At 38.7% G+C, this 25,425-nt stretch overlaps 1 protein-coding gene across 7 annotated transcripts in view; it reads left to right on the top strand.

The window, feature by feature from the left end:
- CASK (calcium/calmodulin dependent serine protein kinase) overlaps window positions 1–25,425 on the top strand; it is a 4,132,188-nt gene that overhangs the window by 1,662,564 nt on the left and 2,444,199 nt on the right. The gene's annotated exons all lie outside the window — the stretch shown is intronic.

The raw sequence follows: 25,425 nt of genomic DNA, 5'->3' as shown, positions 1-25,425 counted from the left end.
TCTGTGAACTCCTCCATAATCTGGATTACTCCTCAGTGTCCCATGTACCTTTCTTTTGCTGTGTTTCATGAATGGCACCATAGAGTTTGTCCTCCGATTTATCCATGGTGGGTCTAGGTTTATGGCTTTTGTTAGTAGTTATGCACATTACTAACAGTATCTAAACTGTTATTTTATAAAGTAACAGTACTTCTGACTGCATTTGTTTTTGTATTTTTTTAAGGCCATAGCTGTGCTTTTAGTGTTTGAAGTTTGACACGTTGTGGTAGCTCTGCCTGCTCATTTGCTTTTCCTGTGTTTTTTATAAGGCTCTGAAGCTGAACATCCTACTTCACCAGTACTAACTGTTTGTAGTGAACTTTCTGCTAGACAAGATTTGATGTTGTAGGCTTAGAACTGTGTAATGATGGGAGGGGTACCGTTCTATTTCCAGGTATATGCCAGTAGGTAACCATAGCTGAAACAGTAACCTATAAGTTTCACATGTGTAGGATTCAGTTAGTTCCATTAGAATCATTGTACTACTATAGTACTAAATGGCACCAACTGTGGTATTGAAAATCTTTTACTCTGTGCCCATTAAGCAAAAGATCCACGTTTTCTTGCATATTTGGTTGTCAAAACAGAAAAACAACTGTAGAGAGGTATTGTCAAGTAGCATTGCAGTGATGCCCTGCTGTTTAAACATAATGTTAAATGTGCTAGCAGCATTTTTAATCAGTAGTTGAACTTCTGATGGAAGTTGTTGTTTATACTTAACATCTATGGATGATAAAACAACACTGGTGCATACCTTGTTTGCTTATTTCCTGTCAGCATTTATTATAGCAATAACCGACAAGTTGGTATGGTATTTTTAAGATTTACCCATGGTTAGTGTGGTTTAATCACAAGGGCAAAACCCAAGTGATTAAACAAAGGCAACCATGGGTGAACCTTCACTATACCCACACCCACAAGTCAGTTATTGCTATTATACAATGACATAATTTAAAAAAGAAATTACTTACTTTTATTTTAAGTAAGTCTTTGTATAACAGTGCCGTGATGGTGTTCTATGTTGTTTCTGCATTCTTCTGCTTACTGATGTACTGCGCATGCATATGACTTGCATTCCCATGCTTACACAGTACATCAGTGCTTCGGAAAGCAAGCAGTGGAGAAAGGAAAATCTCCATTGCTGTTTTTTTAATTTTGAATGCGGGAACAATGCAAAAGGACAGTTTAGAGGTATGAGAGAGACAGGGCAAAAATACAAGAAAAATCAGGTATGTTTCTTTTGTTTTGCATAACGTAGCACATTTTGTACGGATAGTTTGCTTTCTGCTAATATTTCCAATAATTTAGTTGATGTAATTTACCCAGTGTCTAGTAGTTTTTTTATATAATGAATTAGTTCTTTCAGCTTGGAAAAGATCTGTGTAATTTCAGTACCTAAGAAGGAAGGAAATCTGCTATTCAGAATTATAGACCTATGAGTTTAGTATAGGATTATGAGTGGTTTGCCAGCTCTAACCTAATATCATATGTTTGAGACATGGATGCCAATAAATTCGCCTCTTTAGCATATCAAGAACACCCAATATTAGGTTAGCAATCATTGAACTACTCATTGTTTGTAGTGTATAGAGCTTTATCCGCTGCATGTACTACTAGTTACAGTAAAAATGAAAAAAAAATGCTGTGTGTTTTATCAGCTTTTAAAGCCATAAACACTTTGTGAGCTTGTTCAGGAAGGTAGTGTAACACTGACCCTTACGTTTACACTCGCCTTTCCTGCCTCTCAACTGTCCAGAATGTATGTGAAGGACATCCACAATAGAGGCCATGATACCTTTGATAAATGGCAACATAGAGATACTACTGGTAGGTCAACTTGACTAATTTGGTCATATTTTATTATTAGATTACAACTGCTTATTGATACAGGACTAACAACAGGTGGTGTATACCTAGGTCTTACTTAGGCTTTTGATACCTTGCATCATTCTGTATCTTGAACCCTTCTAAAGTAGTCTTTTTAAACACCTGAATTTAAATTATCAGTTAAGACATAGGCATTTACATTAATAGAAAAGAAAAAAATATTAACATTTTTTTCTTTTTATGTGCATTATTTCTTTGTACCTACCATCAGTCCAACATGGTATAAATTGCTCAATTCCTGACTTCCCTTAAACCTCCACGCTCCTGAACATCATTCTGCATGTATTGTTTCCATAGTTTCCATTTATTTATATGTAATTTGCTCCTTTCCTTTTCTGAAGACTTTTTTCCAGTTCTTTTATCTCTTTCGTAATATTTAGTACTTTAAATACAGCTGTTTAGACTTTTATTTCCATTTTTTTAATAATTGCTTTTTGGCAGCCAACAGAATTAAACTTAATAAGGCCCTTAATATTCTTGGCAGTTCAGAGCCTGTATCCCAGCTCAAAGAAATAATTTACTCACCCAATATTTCTAACAGAGTACTGTGTAGGGAATTTTAAAAATCTGGCAACTCATTGCACTCCCAAAACTAATGTTATTAGTTACCTCTTTCTTCCCCATCACACCTCCAAAATTTTCTTTAAAGTCTGCTTGGGGTATAAATTACCTTTGCAACCCCAAAGACAAAGATCCTAAACCTTCTCGACATTTTTTGCATACTTGGGAACGATACATGTGTTATCCCAGTGTCCTCTTGTAAATTGCTTTTTCAGTCTGTTTTCCCAATCCTTTCTAACATCCTCTGATTCTTACAGTCACCATGCAATATAAGATTTGGAGAAGTAAAAAGAACATTACCATGCAATGTTGTCCATATGCTCTACTGTTAATCCCTTTTAAGCAGCAATTTCTGTTCTAGATTCAAGTAAAAAGTCTACCAGAGCAGGTCTTTCACTTAAAATTCCAGTATGCCTTTCTGTTTGCCTGTACTTTAATATCAATTCTGGTAGGGAAGGCAGTCTGTAGCCTGCAGGCCAAGAGTCTTCTTGGCCTCATTCCCACTCTGTTACCTTTCCCTTTCTGGTTATTTGTTCCCATTACCTTGGTTCCTTTGCCAGTTTTCCCCAGTAAAATTCCAGTTTCCTCTTGCCTATTTTCTGTATCCCTACTTGCAGTCATCCATATTGGCAAAATCTCCTTTCTCCATTCTTATGTTGGCTTAGTTCTTAGAATACTTTTTGCTACTGCATGAATGTAATATTCTGTATGGTTGTTACTATTCCCCTTAAGGATCTGCATCCAAAATAACACTTTTCTTTCTTGAACTCCCCCCACTTTTATCATCATCATCTCTTTCCACATTGAATTATAATCTTCTTTTTGTGTTATGTATGTGAGCTTTAACTGCATAGCTCTAAAATATCCATTCTAATCAGGTAGTCGTAATCCACCTTGTTCTGTTGGAAGGATCAACTTATCTCACTTAACTTGTGCCGTCTTCCCCACCCAGATAAATTCATTCAACTCTTTATTAATTATTGTTTACAATTGCTCCTCTGGTTGATAAAAATATGTCTGATACATGCATAAAGCTAAATGAACTAAAAACATTTTCACAGCTTGTACTAAAAACATTTCACAGCTTATATCTTACAATCCATATCTATAAATAATACCTTTCAGTTTCTCCATATTTGATTAGTCTTGTGTTTAGTCTTTTCCCACATATCCTTAGCTTCCATAACAGAAGCCTTTTTAATCCATTCTCCTAAATACTTCATCTTATCGTGTCACCATAAATATAAGTTATATATTGCTGAACCAATGTGTGTGGGTACATAATTTACAGCTATATCCTTTTTTTTTGTCTTCATTAATATTATGTCCTGAAAAGACTTTAAACGGTCTCAAAATGTTCAACTACACTGAGATGTCCTTTTCTGGATTTATCATGTAGAAAACATCATTATCTGAAAATAAAGCCAACTTTTCTTAATTACTATAACAATTATATCTTTGCATTTCTGAGGCCCTTGTTTTCTTTGCCAGTGTCTTTAAATATAAAGCAGATAACAGGAAAGTAGAGCATCCCTGTCTGGTTCCTCTGTTCAAACACAACTTATCAGAGAGGAATCTTCCCACTTTAATTCTTGCCTCCGATCCTTCATACATCCTCCTAATTAACATTATTACTGTATTGGGAAATACATATGCTTCCATTGCCCTACTTATAAAGTCTCAACTTACTGTGTTGAATACTTTCACTCCATCAAAACCCACCAACAGCAGCAGTATTTTCTTGCATTCTACTTCTCCCTGGATTATAATTTTTCTGTTAATGTTGTCAAATGTTTGCCTTTCCTCCACAAAACCACATTGATCCATATCTGTCAGTTTTAGCAATATTGTTGCCATTCTTTTAGCTTGTATAGACATAAACACTTTATAATCATGTTTTAAAATTGGAATGGGTCTCTATATGGTTCATAGATTAGTACTAAGCTATCTTTGTTTTGTGGGCCATTTTAAGCATAGACAATTATCCCATTTGAGAATGAAAGCCTACACCATGTGTCTGTAAGGTAAACATCTTAATATTTATACCAACTCAGTTTCCTTATGAAGTGGAGTCTGATGGGTCTTTACCAACCTTGAGTATTTTAGAATCTGTAACTTTCTTCCAAGATCATGGTGTTTCCCCTCTTAAATGCCATTAAACAAAACAGACCAGATCTTTATCACTTTCTTCCCTCGTAACTTCCAGAGGAACACCATCTCTTCTTGGAAACTTTCCTGAAGATTGATTATATGTCATCATTTTTATCTCATTCCTCCTGTCTTAACTGTTAGTGTACCTCCAACCTTGACATAATTAAATATTCCTTAAATATTTCTATTTGTGCTCTTTCTTGATTTCCAAGTTTCTCTGCTTTATTCAAATTTTCATAAAATTTCCAAAATATTTGAAATATCTCTACAGGATCTCTGGTTATTTTTCTTGTTATAGGCTCCCTAAGTTTGGTGACAATCCTTTCAACTTTTTGTTGCCCAAGTCATTGTGCTAAAGGTTTTAGTGCTCTGAAGTTATTATCAAAAAATAGTTGCTTAACTGCAGTCATTCTAAACTCAAGCATGTTTAACTAGATCCTTATTTTCTCTTTAGCACACACTGTTTATGCCTCTTCTGTTCTCTGAGATTCCCCCTGTTCTGCAGTACTTTAACCTTTGTCAGCCCCTCTAAGTAATTCCTGTTATTTCTTAACCATATCTCCTCCTCTTTTATTTCTGCCCTATTTTAAACTCCATTTTCATTTAATCTCAGTCACTAGCTGTAACAGCTGTAACTTGTGAAGATATTTCTTTCTTCTCTAATAACTCTTCAATAATTTCCACTACCAATTCCTTAAATTCTGATCTCTTTAACAGGTAGATGGTATGGTGCCATTGTCTTATTTTTATTTTATTACCCTGTGTTTTTTTATCTTAGATTTTTATCAGTGCATGATCTGAAATAGTTATTGGATGTGATTCAAAACTTTCAATTAAATGCACATTTTCCTGTGAAATATAATTCTGTTTAGTTTAACCATGAGAATTCTGTCCAAGTTCGTACTACTGAATTCACATCTTCCATACTAAATATTTTCATAAATTTCTTTGGAAATCTACCTATGTTGTATTGTCCCTGATATATCCTCAGTTTTGCAAATCAAGTTCCAGTCCCTACCTCTAAGAAATATTCCCTACTGAAAGATGATTACTTTTCCCAGAATTTTCTTAAGTTCCATAATAGCAGCTTTTGGTGGAATATAAATACATGCCAGCATAATCCTCCTTCCTTTCTAATAGCCTCTTACTACCAAAATCTACCATTGTTGTCTTTTTGTCCGTCTTCTATTACTGTTGTAATCCCTCTAGCAATTGGTTTAATTACTCATTTTCCTGTGTCCCTGATATTTTGCTGAATATCCATCTTGAAATAATTTCTTTATCAAATTCACCTGCTCATTTCTTTCCAAAAATATCTCTCCTGCAGTACTACTATTTGCACTATGTATTTATTTATGTAATTCAGTACTCTTTCCTTTTTATCTATACCTGTAAGGCCATTTATGTTCCAAGTTAATATGGATAGCTTGGCCATTATGGTAAAAAGCTATTGCTTCCCACCTATTGTATATGGCATTTTTTAATGTGTATTTCCAGCTTTTGAGTTATATGCCCGCACTGTTTGGCAGATTAATCTTTTACTCAAGTTGTTTCATGTCATCCCCATTTTAATTTGTGTCACATTTTTTCAAGACATTTTGTTTTAATGAAAACCCTCCAACCAAAAACTAAATACATTTTCAGAATGCCCCATTCCCTATTAACTTAGAACAAATACACAAAACTGTGTACATCTTCAAAAATGAAGTTTAACCCTTCAGATCGGAGCAGTTGCCTCAGTTCAATAGCTGCACCCACAGGCATTTACTAACCTAAAATTAAGGTTACCCATGCTAAAGAATATACTATAGCCTGTGTTCCCACTTTCACTGATTGCTCTCTCTTCTTTTCTTATCTATTTCCCTCCTACACATGAAAACAGCTTCTATGCTTTCAGAAAACATCAATATTTAGTCATGAAAAATTACACTGGATATCTTCAAATAAAACTAAATTGTAAACGTTTCTGTTAAATGCATCAAAATATTAAGGCTGCTAGGGAGGCTGATATCTCTTATTCAGTTCCCATAATTTCAAACTTTGTTTTGTCACTGAACTTCATGGTTCCTTTACGTTTTGCACTTCCCTAAGCAAAGAATGCTGAAAACACTCAAGATTAATCAAACAGCTGATCTCTGCATAAAAGTAGTCAGCAATGAATCTTTGTAAATTTCACTCAGAACATAATGTACAACTGCCTTCATCTGCAGACTTCTCCCACTGAACATTTGCTAATAGAAAAAAAACATGCTAATGCCTTTGCAAATGTAAGAAACTTGGCATTTTTACGCAGCTTTCATTTTAGCTTATTTTTCAAGCCTGCTTGCTTACAAAAAAAAAAAACTTGCTTGTAGGGCATTAATCACGACATTCACCCTTGTAAAAAAAAAAAAAAAAAAAAAAAAAAAGATATTGTGTCTTAAGTCTACTTACAATCAGTGTACTTGTACACCTCTCCCCCACCCCAGCAACTCAAGCATATTAATATTAAACTTACTTTGTCCAACCTTTTTTCTCTTGTTACAATATAAAGCCTATATTTCTTACAACTAAAAAGTACCGTTTACTTTAATATCTTTAGCACATACAGCAGTCACTGAAAAGATTCTTCCCACCTTTAAAATACCCCTGACTACACACTGTGCAAAACTGCTTTACGATATATATTATGCAGTTTGTATCATGAGGTATTTTATACAAATACTAGGAACAACAAATCGTTGTAGTTAGTTTTTCCCTTTTAGTGTCCTGTTAATAATTAATCACATAAAGTAGGTTATATGCTTCACAGTCCACCCACAAATTTAACAGTGTCAACAAAAGCCATTTTTGTCAGACACTTTTTTTTTCATAGCCATATTTAACAAATGTGATTGATGCTTTATAGTTTCCCGTTTACTCAGTAATTTCAGTGTTACTGTTGTTCTTCCTGTTCATCTCCACCTCCCAACACCAGACTGTGGTTCAAGTACAAAGTACTTTTGATTGTTCTAGTGAACTCATGTGCTTTTTTTTTATGTCTCTCACGCATGTTCTTTTGTAACCATGGAAAAAGTTTCACTGGCAATGTCTCTCTATGAGCTTTATTGTTTGCTCTGCATTCAAAAATGTATTTGATCCTCTAAGAAAATAATATTCTGAAGACAGTTGGATACAGCAGCTTGAATGTCTGTCATGGCTGCCTCTTGACATTCCCTGATTGCTTGGATAAATGTGTTTCTCTTCTGCCTGGTGTACACTGAATAATCATTTTTCCACAAACACTCTACTATTTCCAATTTTTAATGCTTTTCCGTTGTGTCACAATTTGGTTGGAGTCCACTCTTTTTTCATGGCCAGGATTGGAGCATACAGTTGATGGGCCCTTTCAATTAACAAATCCTGCTGTGGAATACTAGTTCATTTGCTTATTTGTGCTTTCATAAAATTAATACGGTCATTTCCTTCCACTTTCTCTGGTACTGCAGAAAATCTCAGGTTTTCCTTATGCACTCCGTCTTATAACTACCATTTTTTAAAATTTTATTTTACATTTCTTTATCAGGAAAGTCCAACTGGACAAGAAGCCCATTTTCAGTGGAGGCCTGGGGAGAAAAGCTCCACTAAAAATACATCTAAGAACACTTACAGCAATAGTTAATAACTAACAATGGAGAAATAAGTAACGTTCAAGGAATAAAGAAATTGCTCTTCTTGAAGTCTTTTCTTCATTTCAGCCTCTGATTTTTGGAGTTGTATCACTTCATCTGAATAGCTAGTTAAACCTTCTTCTCTAAAATATAATTGTCATCCATTTTTAATTAATTGAATCAGCAATTGTTTGACTTATCAGACCAGTGTATCACCATCGAAAGTGTCCAGTCAGAATTCTTCTCTGCTCTCCATGGGGTTTCTAAGAGATTGGTGCTTTCACTTTTCAATCTAGATTTCTCTACCAGTTCTTTAAATAAATCCCTCCAGGTAAACAAATTTGGAGACAACTTTAATGTAGGGTTTAAAATAACATTCAGTGGTGACATACAATGTATTAATACCTATCTAAATGATTTCTGCATATGCACCAAGGATTATGGCTGGCATTTCAGTACTGACAAATTCAAAATTTTGTACTTAGGCAATTCACAGTTTAAACAATAATTATTCTTGGATGCAAAACCTTTGGACATGGCTAGTGTAATTAAAGACTTTGGTATTATAAGCCTGCTGTGGAATAAGTATTTCAAGTCTCAGTGGTTATGTCCTTGCTCCAAGCCTGACTAAATATTTAGTCTTACTAGTGTACTAGTACTGTTTTGTAAATGGAGCTCATTTGTGTTTTAATTGTTAAGCCAGATTAGAAGTTTGTGAGACTGTATAATTTATACTGCCCAACAGAGTTTGTAAACTGTGTTTAATTTGTTCTATGTTAAGATTGCTTGTGAAACTACCTTTGGAGCTTTTCTCCCCGGGCCTCCGCTGAAAATGGACATGTATCCATTCGGTCTATCCCGGTCAACAAATGCAATATAAATAAATTATGATAGCCTGTCCCTTGGCGTGCATGTTAGGTTAATAAGTTTGACTTTTAATTGCGTAGGTGTACATAAAGTATTGTCATTAAGAGATGGGTGGAATATGTTTCTGCTGTATGTAACATATATATATGACCTGTATTAAAATATAATAGTACTTTTTGTATTTATTCTAACAAGTAGTTACATATGATTTGCAGAGTGGATCTTGACAGACATGAATTAGTTCTGTCATTACAGATATTTTTGTGGTAAAGCTATTTTAACATAAAAAACTTTTAATGGTAAACATCTGTAGGCCACTCTGAATTTGTGTGTCATAACACCTCCTCTCTCAAACATAGTAACACTAATTTTTGTTTGCCCAAACACAGTTCTTCTTTGAGGAGTAAATACATAACTATAACTTTTCCAAAAATCTGTGATAGGCTTCCATTTTCATTAAGATTTTCTTTAAATTTCCTAAAAGTGTTAGTATAGACTGGATGAAGGATGACATACATGACCCTTATTTCATGGAGTCAGTGTTTTCAGAATGGCCTTTGTGTTAATTTACTTATGAACGTACGTGGCATCTTGAAGTGAATGGTGATAGTAGGTGAAAAAGCCAGCCTCCCCACCTTAGTAGTGGGTTCTGATCCTAATCCTGCTCCTTCCCTGAATCCCAATTGTACAACTTAGCTTGAAAAAACACTTTCCTGTAACATTGCCAGTATTTGGATGAGTGTGAAACTACTGCTATGGGGGTAGCGGGGTTAGTGTAAAGGCTGGGAGAGGAAATAGTTTTCCCTTCTTGATCTTTTGTAGCTTTATTATTTAGGTTACAGTACAAATTAAAAGTACCGTGCCGGAGAGGATAAATGCGTAACTGATCACCAAATAAGCACAAGTCACGATAAGTAAAAATGTGAATGCAGTCCATGAACTTGGCAAAAAATAGATAACCACTGTCATGAACTGTAAAAAGAAACCATGTTTAATTAGATACGGTAAGCGCTTTCACTAAATAGCTTCATCAGACTGTAGAACAAACTGGTTTATCATGAATTCATAGCTTGTACACATTGTGGGAACCAGATATAATTCAAGAGCGGGGAAGCACAGTGTACACTGACATTCAATATATATACTGACCATGGAAAGGGCTGAATAAGCTCCTTTTGGAAGTTATGCATGTAATATGAACATGGTCTTTCATCCAGCCTGAAATACTCAGTATGTGAGGCAGGCAGCAGCTGAAGCATGGTTTGTATTTTAGAGATAATTCAAATGTCCTTCCCGCTCTTGAATGTTATCTGGTTCCCACACTGTATACAAGCTACAAATTCACGATAAACATTTCCAATATTTAAGCTAGGAAGTAAACCATTTTTTTATTTGGTTATTGAATGTGATTTTATTGTTTTTATTTAACATAATATTTTATAGTATGCATCCACTAGGGGTTTTGAAATAATGTAACGTAATTAGTTAAGTTGTGATGTGATAGTTTGGAGCAATTTGATTGGTTGCTCTATACTTTTAAAATGTTATGTAACCAGTTTGTTCTATGGTCTGATGAAGCTATTTAGTGAAAGCGCTTACCGTATCTAATTAAATGTGTTTTCTTTTTACATTTCATGATGGTGGTTATCTATTATTTGCCAAGTTTGTGGATTGCATTCACATTTTTACTTATCGTGACTTATTATTTAGGTTGTTCAACTGATAGGGCATCCAGGGTAAAACTTCGCCAAATTGTTAATGCGGACAGCAGTAAATATTTACATACCATATCGGACGAGGCCCAGGTTAACAACGACTTCCACCAGTACTGTTAGCCAACAGGGTGCTGGTGGGAATAAGGCTACTGTTGGCCGAAGGAGGAGAAGTGGTGGAAGGCATGGCCAAAGACAGGAAGAGAGGAGAAAGGCTAGGACTGTGGTAGTGAGTCAGAACTTTGAATGTTGGCAGTATGACTGGTATAGGGAGAGAGCTAGCCGATATGACCGACAAAAGGAAGGTTGGTGTATTGTGTGTAGAAGAGACCAGATGGAAGGGGAGTAAGGCTAGGTGTATCGGAGGTGGGTTCAAATTGTTTTATCATGGTGTGGATGGGAGGAGAAATGGCGTAGCAGTTATCCTGAAGGAACAATATGCCAAGAGTGTTTTGGAGGTGAAAAGAGTGTTGGATAGAGTGATGTTTATGAAGCTGGAAATTGATGGTGGAATGCTGAATGTTGTTAGTGCATATGCTCCACAAGTTGGGTGTGCGATGGAGGAGAAAGAAAAATTTTGGAGTGAGTTGGATGAAGTGGTGATGACTGTACCCAAGGGTGAGAGAGTGGTGATTGGAGCAGATTTCAATGGGCATTTTGGTGAAGGGAACAGAGGGGATGAGGAAGTGATGGATAGGTATGGTGTTAAACAAAGGAATGCGGAAGGTCAGATGGTAGTGGATTTTGCGAAAAGGATGGGCATGGCTTTGGTGAATACGTATTTTAACAAGAGGGAGGAGCATAGGGTGACATACAAGAGTGGAGGAAGATGCACACAGGTGGATTATATCTTATGTAGGAGGGCCAGTTTGAAGGAGATTGGGGACTGTAAAGTGGTGACTGGGGAAAGTGTAGTTAGACAGCATAGGATTGTGGTTTGTAGGATGATGTTGGTGATCAAGAAGAGGAGGAGGAGTGTGAGGGCAGCACCAAGGATCAAATGGTGGAAACTGAAAAAGGGTAATTGTGAGGTGGAGCAGGGATGAGTTAAGACAGGCACTGGGTGGCAGTGAAGAGTTACCAAATAGCTGGGTAACTACAGCAGAGCTAGTAAGGGAGATGGCTAGAAAGGTGCTTGGTATGACATCTGGACAGAGGAAAGGTGACAAGGAGACATGGTGGTGGAATGAGGAAGTACAGGAGAGTATACAGAGGAAGAGGTTGGCAAAGAAGAGGTGGGATTGTCAGAGAGATGAAGAAAGTGGACAGGAGTATAAGGAGATGAGGTGCATGGCAAAGAGAGAGGTGGTGAAGGCTAAGGGTAAGGCATATGAAGAACTCCAACACACAGCAAGTTCAAGTGGCAGATTTATGGGCACTTTTTGTGAAAATGGAACTTTTACATCTGCCTGAATGCTTTGTGTTTGAAAGCAGTTAAGGCAAGTTCAGGAAATAGTTTCAATTAAATATTTAATAATTAATTGGTTAATAGATTAATGAGTTCATGTGTTTGTATTTAAGGAGATGGGTTTGTCTGATGTATTGTCCCATTGAAGGCGAATTGCCGAGGTACCAGGATATGTGAATTAAAGCGTTTGACTTTCCATCTCTGCGGTTGGCGTTTATTTTCTGCTACGTGTTGGAGTATTTTTGTGACAAGTTTGTTCATTTTGGTATTTTATTAAGGCATATGAAGAGTTGTATGAAAGGCTGGACATTAAGGAGGGGAGAAAAGGACCTGTACTGATTGACTAGACAGAGGGACCAGCTAGGAAAGATGTGGTGCAGGTAAAGGTGATAAAGGATAATAAATACTCACAAGCGAGGAGAGAGGAGAGTGTGTTGAGCAGATGCAAAGAGTACTTTGAAGGGTTGATGAATGAAGCGAATGAGAGGGAGAGAAGGTTGGATGATGTTGGGATAGTGAATCATGAAGTGCAATGCATTAGCAAGGAGGAAGTAAGGATAGCTATGAAGAGGATGAAGAATGGAAAGGCTGTTGGTCCAGATGACATACCTATGGAAGCATGGAGATGTTTAGGTGAAATGGCAGTGGAGTTTTTAACCAGATTGTTTAATGAAATCTTTGAAAGTGAGAAGATGCCTGAGAAATGGAGAAAAAGTGTTTTGGTTCCGATTTTGAAGAATGAGGGTGAATTGGAGAGCTGTAGTAACTACAGAGGGATTAAATTGATCAGTCACAGCATGAAGTTATGGGAAAGAGCAGTGGAAGTTAGGTTAAGAAGGGATGTGATGATTAGTGATCAGCAGTATGGTTTCATGCCGGGAAAGAGCACTACAGATATGATGTTTGCTCTGAGAGTGTTGATGGAAAACTACAGAGAAGGTCAAAAGGAGTTGCATTGTGTTTTTGTAGTCTTAGAGAAAGCATATGACAGGGTGCCTAGAGAGGAGTTGTGGTATTGTATGAGGAAGTAGGGAGTGTCAGAGAAGTATGCAAGAGTGGTACAGGATATGTACGAGGGTAGTGTGACAGCGGTGAGGTCTGCGGTGGGAGTGATGGATGCGTTTAAGGTGGAGGTGGGATTACATCAAGGATCAGCTCTGAGCCCTTTCTTATTTGCAATGGTGATGGACAGGTTGACAGACGAGATCAGACAAGAGTCCACGTAGAGTATGATGTTTGCAGATGACATTGTGATCTGTAGTGAGAGTAGGGAACAGGTGGAGGAGACCCTGGAGAGATGGAGATATGATCTAGAGAGAAGAGGAATGAAGGTCAGCAGGACTAAGACAGAATATATGTGTGTGTGAATGAGAGAGAGGATAGAGGAATGGTGAGGGTGCAGGGAGTAGAGGTGGTGAAGGTGGATGAGTTTAAATACTTGGGATCAATAGTTCAGAGTAATAGTGAGTGTGGAAGAGAGGTGAAGAAGAGAGTACAGGCAGGATGGAGTGGGTGGAGAAGAGTGTCAGGAGTGATTTGTGACAGACGAGTACCAGAAAGTGTGAAAGGGAAGGTCTACAAGAGAGTAGTGAGACCAGCTATGTTATATGGGTTGGAGACAGTGGCATCGACAAAAAGGCAGGAGTCAGAGCTGGACGTGGCAGAGTTAAAGATGTTAAGATTTGCACTGGGTGTGACGAGTGTGGACAGGATCAGGAATAAGTATATTAGAGGGTCACCCCAGGTTGGTAGGTTTGGAGACAAAGCCAGAGAGGCAAAATTACGTTGGTTTGGACGTGCTGAGGAGGGATGCTGAGTATATTGGGAAAAAGGTGCTAAGGATGAAGCTACCAGGTAACAGGAAAAGAGGAAGGCCTAAGATAAATTTTATGGATGTGGTGCGAGAGGACATGCAGGTGGTTGGTGTGACACAGCAAGATGCAGAGGACAGGAAGAAATGGAAACAGGTGATCCGCTGTGGCGACCCCTAACGGGAAAAGCTGAAAGAAGATGGAACTGTATGCAGTGTTGAACGTCTTATTGCAGGGGTGGTACATTTAATATCAAGTAAAACTGAAAACTAACTTACTAATTCACCTCAATTTCTACTCCCTATCTTTGAATTTGCTGTCCTATCCACTGCAATGTATGTCTTGTTTCTACTCCTAAAAGATGGTGTCAAGCTTCTATCAAAAATCATACCTACTGTATAAACATGTTCCTATAAATGTATCTAAACAATGAACACTGCTTCTATGTGATGCAATTCTTCTGCTTCTAAAATATGGTATCAAGCTGCTATCAAAATTGTGCAACCTTGCATAAACATATATTTCTTGTAACCTTTGCATGTACATGTTTTTTATGAATGTATCCAAATAATGAACTTTTCTATATGTATCCCAATAATGAAATATGCTATTGTATTATGTGATTTTACATACTGTGAATTTTATTTAGTCATTTAATTGTAAGTGAAGACTTAAGGATGTTTATCAGAAAAAAGAATTTAGAATTATTAATAAAGGAGACACAAAGTAGAAAAGGCCTCCGCTGAAAATGGGCATCAGCCCAGTTGGAGTTTCCTGGTAAACAAATGTAAATAAATAAAGTTTGATCATTCATCCGGGAAATGCATGTATGTGTGTGTGTGTGTGTGTGTGTGTGTGTGTGTGTGTGTGAGACAGACTTAGGCGTACAGTATAATATTTTCTATCCCTTCCTCTCATTGAAGTCTACATCAGATCCATTTTCCAATTATTTTTGCTGTTGCTTCAGCTCATTGTTTGGCAGTGCCATTTAATATTCTCTAGCTATATTGTGCACTCAGTGGGGATTTCTCATTTTCCCCCTTGACACACTCCTTCCTTTCATCTAGCCTTCTCCCTGACTACAAGCTGTACATTGTGTATTCATTCTGCTGCCTTCTTTCACTTTGTGCTTTCTTTCAACTCTTCTTACCTTATCCTGCTTTTTTCTACATAAATAATATTGTACATTAGGATATTTTTTGTGAAACCTATATGTTTTGCATAATAGTAACAATATGTCTGTAAGGGAAGGTGGCATGCTTCACTGCACTGTCGAACTTTAGTTTATCCCAGATGCTTTTTAACCTTTTTCTTGTTTCTCTGTGTATTATGTATTTATTACCCTATATAGGAACCTAAACCTTGTCTACAATGTAAATAAGGACATGTTGGAGGGACAGCTCTGTGTCTCGGAGACTATCCCTTCTTTGGAACAGACTTCCCATCTACATGAAGCAGAGTTCTTCCCTAAACCAATTCAAGTGGAACTTGGACTAGTGGATGTGAAATCAGAATGTTGCCAGTTGGCTGGCACCTACATCTCTTGTAGACAGTGGCAGTCTGTAAATGCTTGGCCACCCATGCCCAAGCCTACATATACCCCCTGAAAATAACCATACTGCATCAAAACTTGTCAGATACATTTGGGAAGCATGGCTCTGCTTAAAAAGGCCTTCTGGAGTTATTAGCATTGTAATCACCTATGAACCTGTGTAAGTTACTCATTGCTGTGGTGATAGAATGATTGTCATTTCCCAGTTAGTGGACTTTGTACATTACGTTGGGATTATAGTGTTCATTAATTTTTGTCAAAGATATTTTTGTTTTTAGAAAAAACTTCACAAGTTAGTAGAGAGCAGCAAACTGCATACCTGAAAGCTTTGAAGATCATGTGATAAACAGCTATATATAATATATACAAAACTTCAAATAGATTATTTGTACCAGGTAACTGTGATAGCATGTCATTCACCAGTACTTATAAGGGAAGATGAAATAACACTGAATGAGGTGACTCTAGATAATGTAGGCGATATTCAGATTTAATAAGCACATTGAAGTTGGTGAATATAAACTAATGAGTTAACCTGGACTTGAATGCCACCCATCACAGTCTGAAGAGTCAGTTTCCCAACATTTGATATAGAGGAGTCTTGTGACTGCCAGTTTAAATGCTTCCTAAATGTATTTGTTAGTGTCTAAGTCCTTAAGTGGTTAAACATGGCACTGGAAAAAATGGAAAATGAAACATATTGCGAATAGGAAGAAAAGAAAAATTGAGAGGGATCTTAATGAATATGCATCCAACATCCATTACCCTAAGCCTAAAAAATATACAAGTTACCCTAGGGAGGAAAAGGCATTCCACAGGATGGATAGGTAACGACCACCCAGTAGGAGAATAGAGAGTGGTTATAGACCTGACCTGAACATGGAAGACCCCTATAGAGATGGGATAGATGGACCAGGGGATATGAGTGACCCTTGAGTATCCCCCCCTCCGAAGATCAGAGAGACTGAGAAATAAAGCCTCTGTAGATTACTACCAGGACAATGGGAGGGGGTGGAACAACAAACAGAGGAACAGTGTTTTTTAAGTGATGACATTCTTGAAGAGAATAATTCTTTCAACAACAGAGAAGTTCATGATGTGACAGAAAATATAGGGCCTAAACTAACCCAGGAAGGTTGCACAATATTTAATTATAGCAGTCTCGATGTTGCTAAGGAATATTTTGAATTATTTGCAGAGGGATTTAAATTTATTCCTAAGTGGAAATGTGACATCAGCAACCTACTGATTGACTTAAGGATGTTTATCAGGAAAAATTATTTAGAATTATTAATAAAGGACACGTAAAGTATAAAAGGCGATTTAAGGAAAAAGAGTGTGTGGAATCCTCCATTACATCCTCAGTTAAAGAACTTAGAAAATATATTAGAACTTTTTTCTGTCTAATAAGGTATGGTCAAATTTAACAATGAATGAAAGGCTGCTATTGGATACTCTCTGTAATAATAGTTTTGTCAGGGTAATGAAACCGGACAAGTATGGCGGAATGGTTTTAATGGTTTCTGCCATATATGAAAGTAAAGTGATGGACCATTTACTTGATTCGACTAAATATTCAAAGGTCTCTTTGAATGAAATAAGTATTGGTTATAAAAGAGTGTATGTAGCTTTAATGAATTAGTACTAGAAGGGTGTATTGATACGGACACCTTTGGATTCCTATATAACAGTAAACCTAGAGTACATGTTATATTTGGAATTCCTAAGGTACACAAAGACCTGAATAATCGACCATTGAGACCTATCGTATCTGCCACCCAGTCTGCAACAGCCTTCACTGCTAAATATTTGGATGTCAAACTTAAAAAGGTTTCTACCACTGCTATAAATGTATTGAAGGATTCATGGGACTTCCTTAGAAATATAAACAAATGACTTGATTAAGAACAATATGATTTTCATTACTGTTGATGCTATGGATCTTTTCACCTCCTTGCCTCATAGAGAAGGACTTGAATTTTTGGAAGACATATTGAGGGGCACTAATGAGTTCATTGAGAAAGAGATATATGGAATATTGGTGTTGATGGAAATTGTCCTTAAGTATAATTTTATTTACTTTGAAGGTGAATTCTTTAGGCAACTGAAAGGTGTGGCAATGGGTGCTATGTGTGCACCTACTTTCGCCAGTCTTGATGTTCATCTGTTTCACTGTTGCAGTCATTACTCTTGGGTTATCCTGCTGGCAGGCTACCCGCAGTCGGCCAGGATTACAATGTCTAGGTCCGGCGTCGGTTGCTGTCGCCTCTTCCCCTGATGTCAGTGCACCAGGGGTATAAAAGATTTTCGTCAGTCTTTCATGCCGCACGGTGCCTGAAGCAAAAGCAATTCGCAAGTGCCGGTCGGCCGACTCCTGAGATTTTCAAATCTGAATTTCAGAACCAAAGTCTTCATTAAAGCTAAGTACCCCGTTGGGGTAACTTTTTTTCTTGCTCCAGACCGATGTCAGAAAAAGTTAACAATTGTATTTCTTGTGGGAAGCAAATACCTCATAAGGATTTTCACTCTTACTGTATTCCTTGCCTAGGCCCTGATCACAACGTTGCTAGCTGTCAGTTTTGTGCTAGATTTAACCAACGCACTATCAAGCGTTGGTTCGATTTTGCATTTCATTACTTTGGCCGAAGATTTAATTATATAATGCCGGTGGAACAGCCAACAACCGGAGTTTACAAAAAACGCAAGGACAAGGATAGGCATCCGAGGTCCAAAACCGACGAAGCCTCTTCTAGGCCAGTCGCCGGTTCTCAGTGAGGTGCTTTTGCAGCCCCTGGCGCCCGCTACATCAGAGCCACAGGCCGCTACCGACTCCCACGTGGAGCCGACTGGACCTCTGGAAACTCAAGGTATTGGACACTCGGAAATCAATCCCTCAGATGGGTCCGGAGCCGCTGAGCAGGCATCGGATTCTGAGGGTGTCTTCAGACCTACACAACTATATGTTAAGCCATCCTCAGCTTCAAAGACAAAGACTAAAACAGCTCTAAAGACAAAGAAGCAAGTACAGCATTCTCCTATTCAGACTTCCATGCCTAAAAAACAGATGCTTAAAATGGCCGAAGACTTAATTGCTTTGATCAGGGGCTCCCATCCCCCTCCTGATAAGAGGCCTAGGCAAGAGACAGAGTATGATTCTTCTGATCAGGTATCTATTTCCTCTGATTCCTCTTCTGAACAGGATTGCTCCATGCTTCCCTATGAGGATTCTGATGCTGAAGAATCCATTCATTCAGCCTCTCCTCCTGAGGACTATTCTTTTGGGGAAACACTGCATACTATGAGGGAGCATTTTCACTGGGAGAGCCAAGATTATTCTGAGTCTAAGAAAAGGCTCAGAGACTTCCTGCTTCTTCCTCAGCACAGACCCCTTGCTATTCCACCTGTTCCAGACATTGTAGATTATGTATTTTCAGAGTCTGGACTGTCCCCCTGACTCTACCCCCTGCACCTGCTAAGCCAGACAGATACTACAGGGTCCCGGATTCTCATAAATTCCTATATAAAAACCCCAATGCTGACCCAGAAACTATATCTCAGGGTCCCAAGGGGGTTAAAGCTTCCACTGCAAAAAACCCTGTCCCCTCTGATAGGGATTCTAGGACTCTAGACAGATGGGGGGGGAAAGTTTACACTTCTGCCACCCTGGTTGTAAGGGCTTTAAATTGTCAATTTCTTATGCTTAAATATCAGCGATATTTAATGTCACTACTTAAACAGAAAATGTTGACAAATACTGAATGTTCAGAGAACAAGGAATTGCAGGATTTATTGCATGCAACTGAACAAGTGGGAAAGCAAACTTTGCAATGTGGTTATGATTCACTGGAGGCCTCTTGCAGGGCCGCTGTAACAGGTTCTGTTATTAGAAGGCATGCTTGGTTAAAGGAACAAAATCTGCCTGATCATGTTAAAGCAAAATTATTAGATGCACCATTACAGCATGATACTTTGTTTGGTACTAAAGTAGAAGAGGTGTTGAAAAAAGTGGAGGATAAAGCAAAATCCATGTAGACAGTCAAGGATTTCTTACAGGTACAGCCACCCAGGTTTAGCAGGAACTGGCCTTCTAAAAATTGGTCCTTTCCAGTCTCGGACAGACCACAAAGAGGCAGATACAGGCATCCCAGAGGCAGATCTCAACCCTAAGGCGCATACAGGCCTAACCAATGGGGTGCTCCTACCTCCAAAAGCGGAGAAAAATCACAGCCTTACAGGAAACAGTCCCAATGACTTTCCTCTACCAGTTTCAAGCAGTTTTCTTTTGACAATAGGGGGAAAACTAGCACTTTTTTCATCAAATTGGCAAATGGTTACTGTAGTAAGAATCTTTGTGTTCAACATCTTTGTATCCTGTACAGGAAGGGTTAAAATGTGAAACTGCATTGCGTGCAAAGAAATAAGCTAAAATGAGTTGTTTTTCTTGTAAGGAATTTGCTGACCAGAAAGGAATGCACAGATGCTACTTTGGTCCAGGCACAGGCCTATCTTGGGACTGACCTCTGACCAAGGAGGAGTGCATAGATGTTACCTTGATGTAGGCACCAACTTATCTTGTGTCTGACTTTTTACCATCTAAGGCTCCACTGAGTGAATTTATAGCCTTGACTGAAATTCCTTGTCTAGTAACCAGCTGCTGAGTATGCATGAAAGAGGGTATAAAAACCCATGTAAAGTGTGTAGAAATTAGACTGCTGACAACCAAGAACTTTTTGTGGCAGATCTCCATGCATGTTAAATAAACTCTTTTTTGGCCTACCTTCTTTTGCTGCGTGATTCTTCCAGTATATGTTAAGAGTATTAAAAATCTTTTGACATTTCTGGCGCCCAAGAACGTGGGGCCACCTCTTCACGGTACGAATCGCATAAGAGGGACTGAAAAACCTGTACAGGAAGGGGAGAACGAATCTCGGGCTCCCTTGAATGGAAAGACCTCCGACAAAAAAGTCGTAAGTAGAGGCCAGTCACTCTTAGATTCGATCCGTGGGACGGTGATTTAACGAGGGCGAAGATCCGCAGTAAGGTAAGCTTTTTTTTGTTTTTGTAAAAGTTTTTTAAGGGACTAGTCATAAAGGAATTTCTTTTGTTTAAATTTTACAAAAGACCGGTAGAGATCTCAGGAAAAGGAAACAGTTTTTCTTTTAAATAAGAAAAATGGGAAACAGTTTTTCTTTTAAATAAGAAAAATGGGAATAGGAAGCAGTTGTTGTGTTAGTAAGGGCTGCTTAAATAAAAGGACTGAGGATGAGGAATATATGTTTAAATTACATCCGAAAAACTTAAAATATATGAAAAAATGGAAGAAAGACTATGGGTTTAGTGGTACCTTGAATAAATCAGAATGTCAAAATCTAGTGAGAGACCTGCGCAGGGACACAGGAGGTAAGGTTAAGAAACAAAAAAAGGTAGGATTTCCTCAAGCACAGAAATGGTTAGAAGAAGCTAATAAGAGACATAGGGAACAATTTTCAAATAAGGGAAGTAGTGGCTCGAGTGCAAAAGGTGCATTTTTTGTCCACAAAGAAGATGACGAAACATCTATTGTCTGTCGTAAACCAACGGCCCTACCCTTGTATTCTGATGTCACTAAAGACAGGGTTAGTCCACCCCAGTATCAAAAAGAAAGAAGCAGAAAATCAAGAAAAGGTGTCCTTCGTAGTCTTACAGGAGGCAGAGAAGCAGGGAAAAATACCCTCCGTAGTTTTACAAAAAACAAGCAGAGGAGACTCTGGAGCTACGTAACCATAGTATAAACAAATCAGAGTAAAAACAAAAAGAAGCTAAGGTACATACCCTGTCCACACACTCGTATCCCTTTACATGCAGATAAATATCTTGAGAAAAAGAAAAGAAAACAGGCTCAAACCTTTATGGTGAGCGCGGATAAAACACTTATGTTAATGTAAGCTCCGTCCAACAGAGGTAGAGGAAGGGGACAGGGTAGAGGCAGAGGGAGAAGGAATGTAGGACATTTTGAAGATTACGAAGGCAGACAAAAGAGGGGAATGTTTTAAATGCAGTAAGAAGGGGCATTTCAAGAGATTGCCTGAATCCCGGGAAATCCACTGCTGCTCCAAATCATAGTTCAGCATGACTATATAATGGCAGCACGGACGAACCGGACCCAGATGCTGAGGTCGACTGGCAAGAGTCAGTAATACAAAATGAGAATGATTTTGAGAATGTGAATAAAGAAGGTAAAAGGGAATGTGCAGGATGGGAGAATGAAGTGACTGATTTTTCAGACGAAGGCGAATATCAGGTTGTTAATTTAACAGCGCTGGCTGTAACTATGCAGCTAGAGGCACAACCGATTATCACACTTCAAGTAGAAGGGAAGGATGTAGAATGTGTGTGATTCAGGGGCCTCCAGGACCCTGCTAAAAACCTCTGCAGTGCCATCTGATGTAACTTCTGATGACTATGTATTAGTCAAGGCAGCCAATGACCGCATTTATAAAGAACCACTATCTAAACCCTTATGGTTCACGGACCCTGAAACTAACCAAACTATCAGGTTTCGAGTCATTGTCTCTAAAATTTGCCCTGTAAACTTATTAGGAAGAGATTTAATGCACGTGTTTGGCATAGCAGCTGTGCCGACTGCATCAGGGATTCTAGCCAAGCGGTAGAAATTCAAGATGTTATGTTGCAGGTGGGGCAGGGTGATTTACACTACTGGTACAGTAATGATCTTGTCGAAACTGGACCACAAAATGTAGTAAATGAGCTAACTAATTTGGCCTTCACCTCCGCGAAGACAGGCTAACGCCACCCGGGAGGGCCATTCTGACTATATCTCCTAACCCCGCAGGAAGAATTAAAGTTACAATCAGTGCCAGACTCCTTATGGTCCCGCGGGCAACATGACATTGGGCTAATAAGAACAGCAGGACAGGTTAAAATAACTCCAAAATCCGACTTTAGACCTCACAAGCGTCAGTATCCGCTAAGTAAAAGGCAGAAGAAGGCATTCTACCAGTGATCACGGCTCTATTACAAGCTGGGGTTTTAATTCCATGCACAGATTCACCGTGTAACACACCCTTATTCCCAGTAAGGAAACCGGATGGGACCTGGAGAATGGTACAGGATCTGCAAGCTGTGAATGCTGCTGTAGTACCAAGGGCTCCTATGGTCCCAGATCCATCTGTTTTGTTAAATGATATCCTTCCCACAGATAAGTATTTTTCTGTCATTGATATCAGTAACGCATTTTTTTTCCATCCCTCTACAGGAAACTAGTAGGTTTTGGTTCGCTTTTACGTTCATGAGCAAGCGGTACACCTACACAAGGCTGCCGCAGGGATATTGTGAAAGCCCTACAATCTTTTCACAAGAAATGTCAACAAACCTGGCACAGTTTCAACCGGAGCATGGCTGTCATCTACTGTTATACGTGGACGACATCTTACTGGCTGCACCCACGGAGGCTGTCTGTGAGTCTGAAACTATTCGGTTATTGCATTTCTTGGCGAAAGAGGGACATAAGGTAAACAAATCTAAATTACAATTTTGTAAAGCTGAAGTACGATATCTAGGCTATACCATTTCAAATGCTGGTAGACAACTAAATAACTGTATAAAAGAAGCTATTTTACAGGCACCAATGCCCAGTACAAAAAAAAAAAAATGATGTCATTTTTAGGAATAACTAACTTTTGTCGTAGTTGGATTCCCAATTATGCAGAGGAAGTGAGTCCACTTTCATAACTTATTTTTGCACTTCCCATGGCAGCACATGACGCGCTGCAATGGACAGATAAGGCAATACAGGCATTTACTAGGGTAAAGCAACTGATAGCAGGATCTGCAACACTTAGCTTCCCTGACTATACAAAACCTTTTGTTCAGACAGTAGATTGTAAGCAGGGCTTTATGACATCGGTTCTGTTGCAAACTTATGGGGATAAGTTGAGACCATTAGCTTTTTATTCCAGTAAACTGGACACAGTGGCACGATCATTGCCACACTGTGTACAAGCAGTAGTCGCAGCTGCACTGGCCGTGCAGGCGTCTGCAACCCTAGTTTTGTTTCATGACCTTACTTTACGGGTACCGCACTCTGTCGCGGTAATACTTCTACAGGATAAAGTTACCTTTCTCTCTCCTAGCAGACACTTGTCCTGCATGACAACATTACTATCACAACCACACATGACCATTGAGCGATGCACCACTCTTAATCCAGCCACGCTGTTACCTACAGCTGATGACGGTGCCCCTCACGTATGTTTAGACTTAATACACTCTAATGTCTTGCCAAGACCAGACCTTAAGGATCAGCCTTTGGCAAATTCAGATTGGACCCTGTTCGTAGATGGGTCAGCACGTAAGAATGAGGCAGGTATTACACAAGTGGGTTATGCAGTCACAACTGAGACTAAGGTACTAGAGGCAAAACCTCTCCCCAGGAATCTGTCCGCTGGCGCTGAATTGATTGCTTTGACCAGAGCATGTATCATTTCCAAGGATAAGGCAGTTACTATCTACACAGATAGTCAGTATGCTTTTTCCACGGTCCATGTCTTTGCACAGCAATGGAAAAATAGGGGAATGGTTACTGCCTCAGGAAAGGAAATAACCCACAAGGATTTAATCCTTAGCCTCTTACAAGCTGTCCAACTGCCACGGGGATTGGCCATCTGTAAGTGCGCAGCACACACAAATGCCAAGGATCCAGTATCACTTACAAATGCACTAGCTGACAAAACTGCAAAAAGTGTAGCCTTAACCTCTACTTTTGCACTCGAGACCACACAAAAAGAACTTCACCCTACAGATAAATTTGATCTACAAACTTTACAAGTAATGCAGGAACTTAGTACAGTTCAGGAAAAACAGCGATGGGTTAAATATGGGGCTATTCAAAAGCAGGGAGTTTTTGTAGGTCCAAATAATAAGTATGTCTTGCTAACAAACCTTTTTAGGTATGCCTCATTAATGACGCATGGCCCATCTCATCTGGGCCCTGCTGCTATGTTTCAGATAATCCAGCAAATTTTCTGGACCAAGGGTTTTATAGCGTATGCTAAACGATTTTGTTGGTCGTGCCTGCTTTGTGCACGATACCATGGTGGTGGGGTGCGAATCACCCCAGCAGCTTTTCCGCTGCCTCCGTATCCAGTTCACACAATCTGTATGGATTTTATTGAACTAACTCCTGTTCAACAGAAGCGATTTGTGTTAGTCATTATTGATGCTTTTACAAAATGGGTAGAAGCTTTTCCGTAGCACACTCAGATGCACTGTCAGTAGCCAAGGCTCTTACAAATAACATTATCTCTCATTTTGGGCTACCTACATGCATCTATTCTGATAATGGCACACATTTCGTGAACCAAGTTATTCAAAAGCTGGCCGTTTTTCAGATCAAGTTAAAATATCATTGAGCCTACCACCCACAGTCAGCAGGGTTGGTTGAACGCCATACTGGCATTCTCAAAGGCAAGTTACATAAACTCATGGCCGAGACACATCAGTCTTGGATAAACTGCTTACCTCTGGCACTCCTGTCAATGCGTACCTTATTACGTCCCGCAGTGGCAAGGTCTTTTGCCTGCGGAACGTGAGGGGGGTGAAGAGATAGCAGATTACATGAGGAAAATGCTGACAAAAACTAACACTTCTTTAACGAATTATTATTTTTCAGATCAGAAGAACAACAGGATCCTGAAAGTGGAACCAGGAAACTGAGGAACACTAATTAGTAGTAATCTTGTTTTGTATGAATATCTGACTATTGTAGCAATGCAAATACCGGAAGGATTTAGTCTTTCCCACAAAAGCA

Source organism: Protopterus annectens, chromosome 5.part0, assembly GCF_019279795.1.
Source record: "Protopterus annectens isolate FY-2018-M chromosome 5.part0, PAN1.0, whole genome shotgun sequence".
NCBI lineage: Eukaryota > Metazoa > Chordata > Ceratodontiformes > Protopteridae > Protopterus > Protopterus annectens.
The sequence above is the reverse complement of the archived record's forward strand: the minus strand, read 5'-3'. Positions and strand labels throughout refer to the sequence as shown.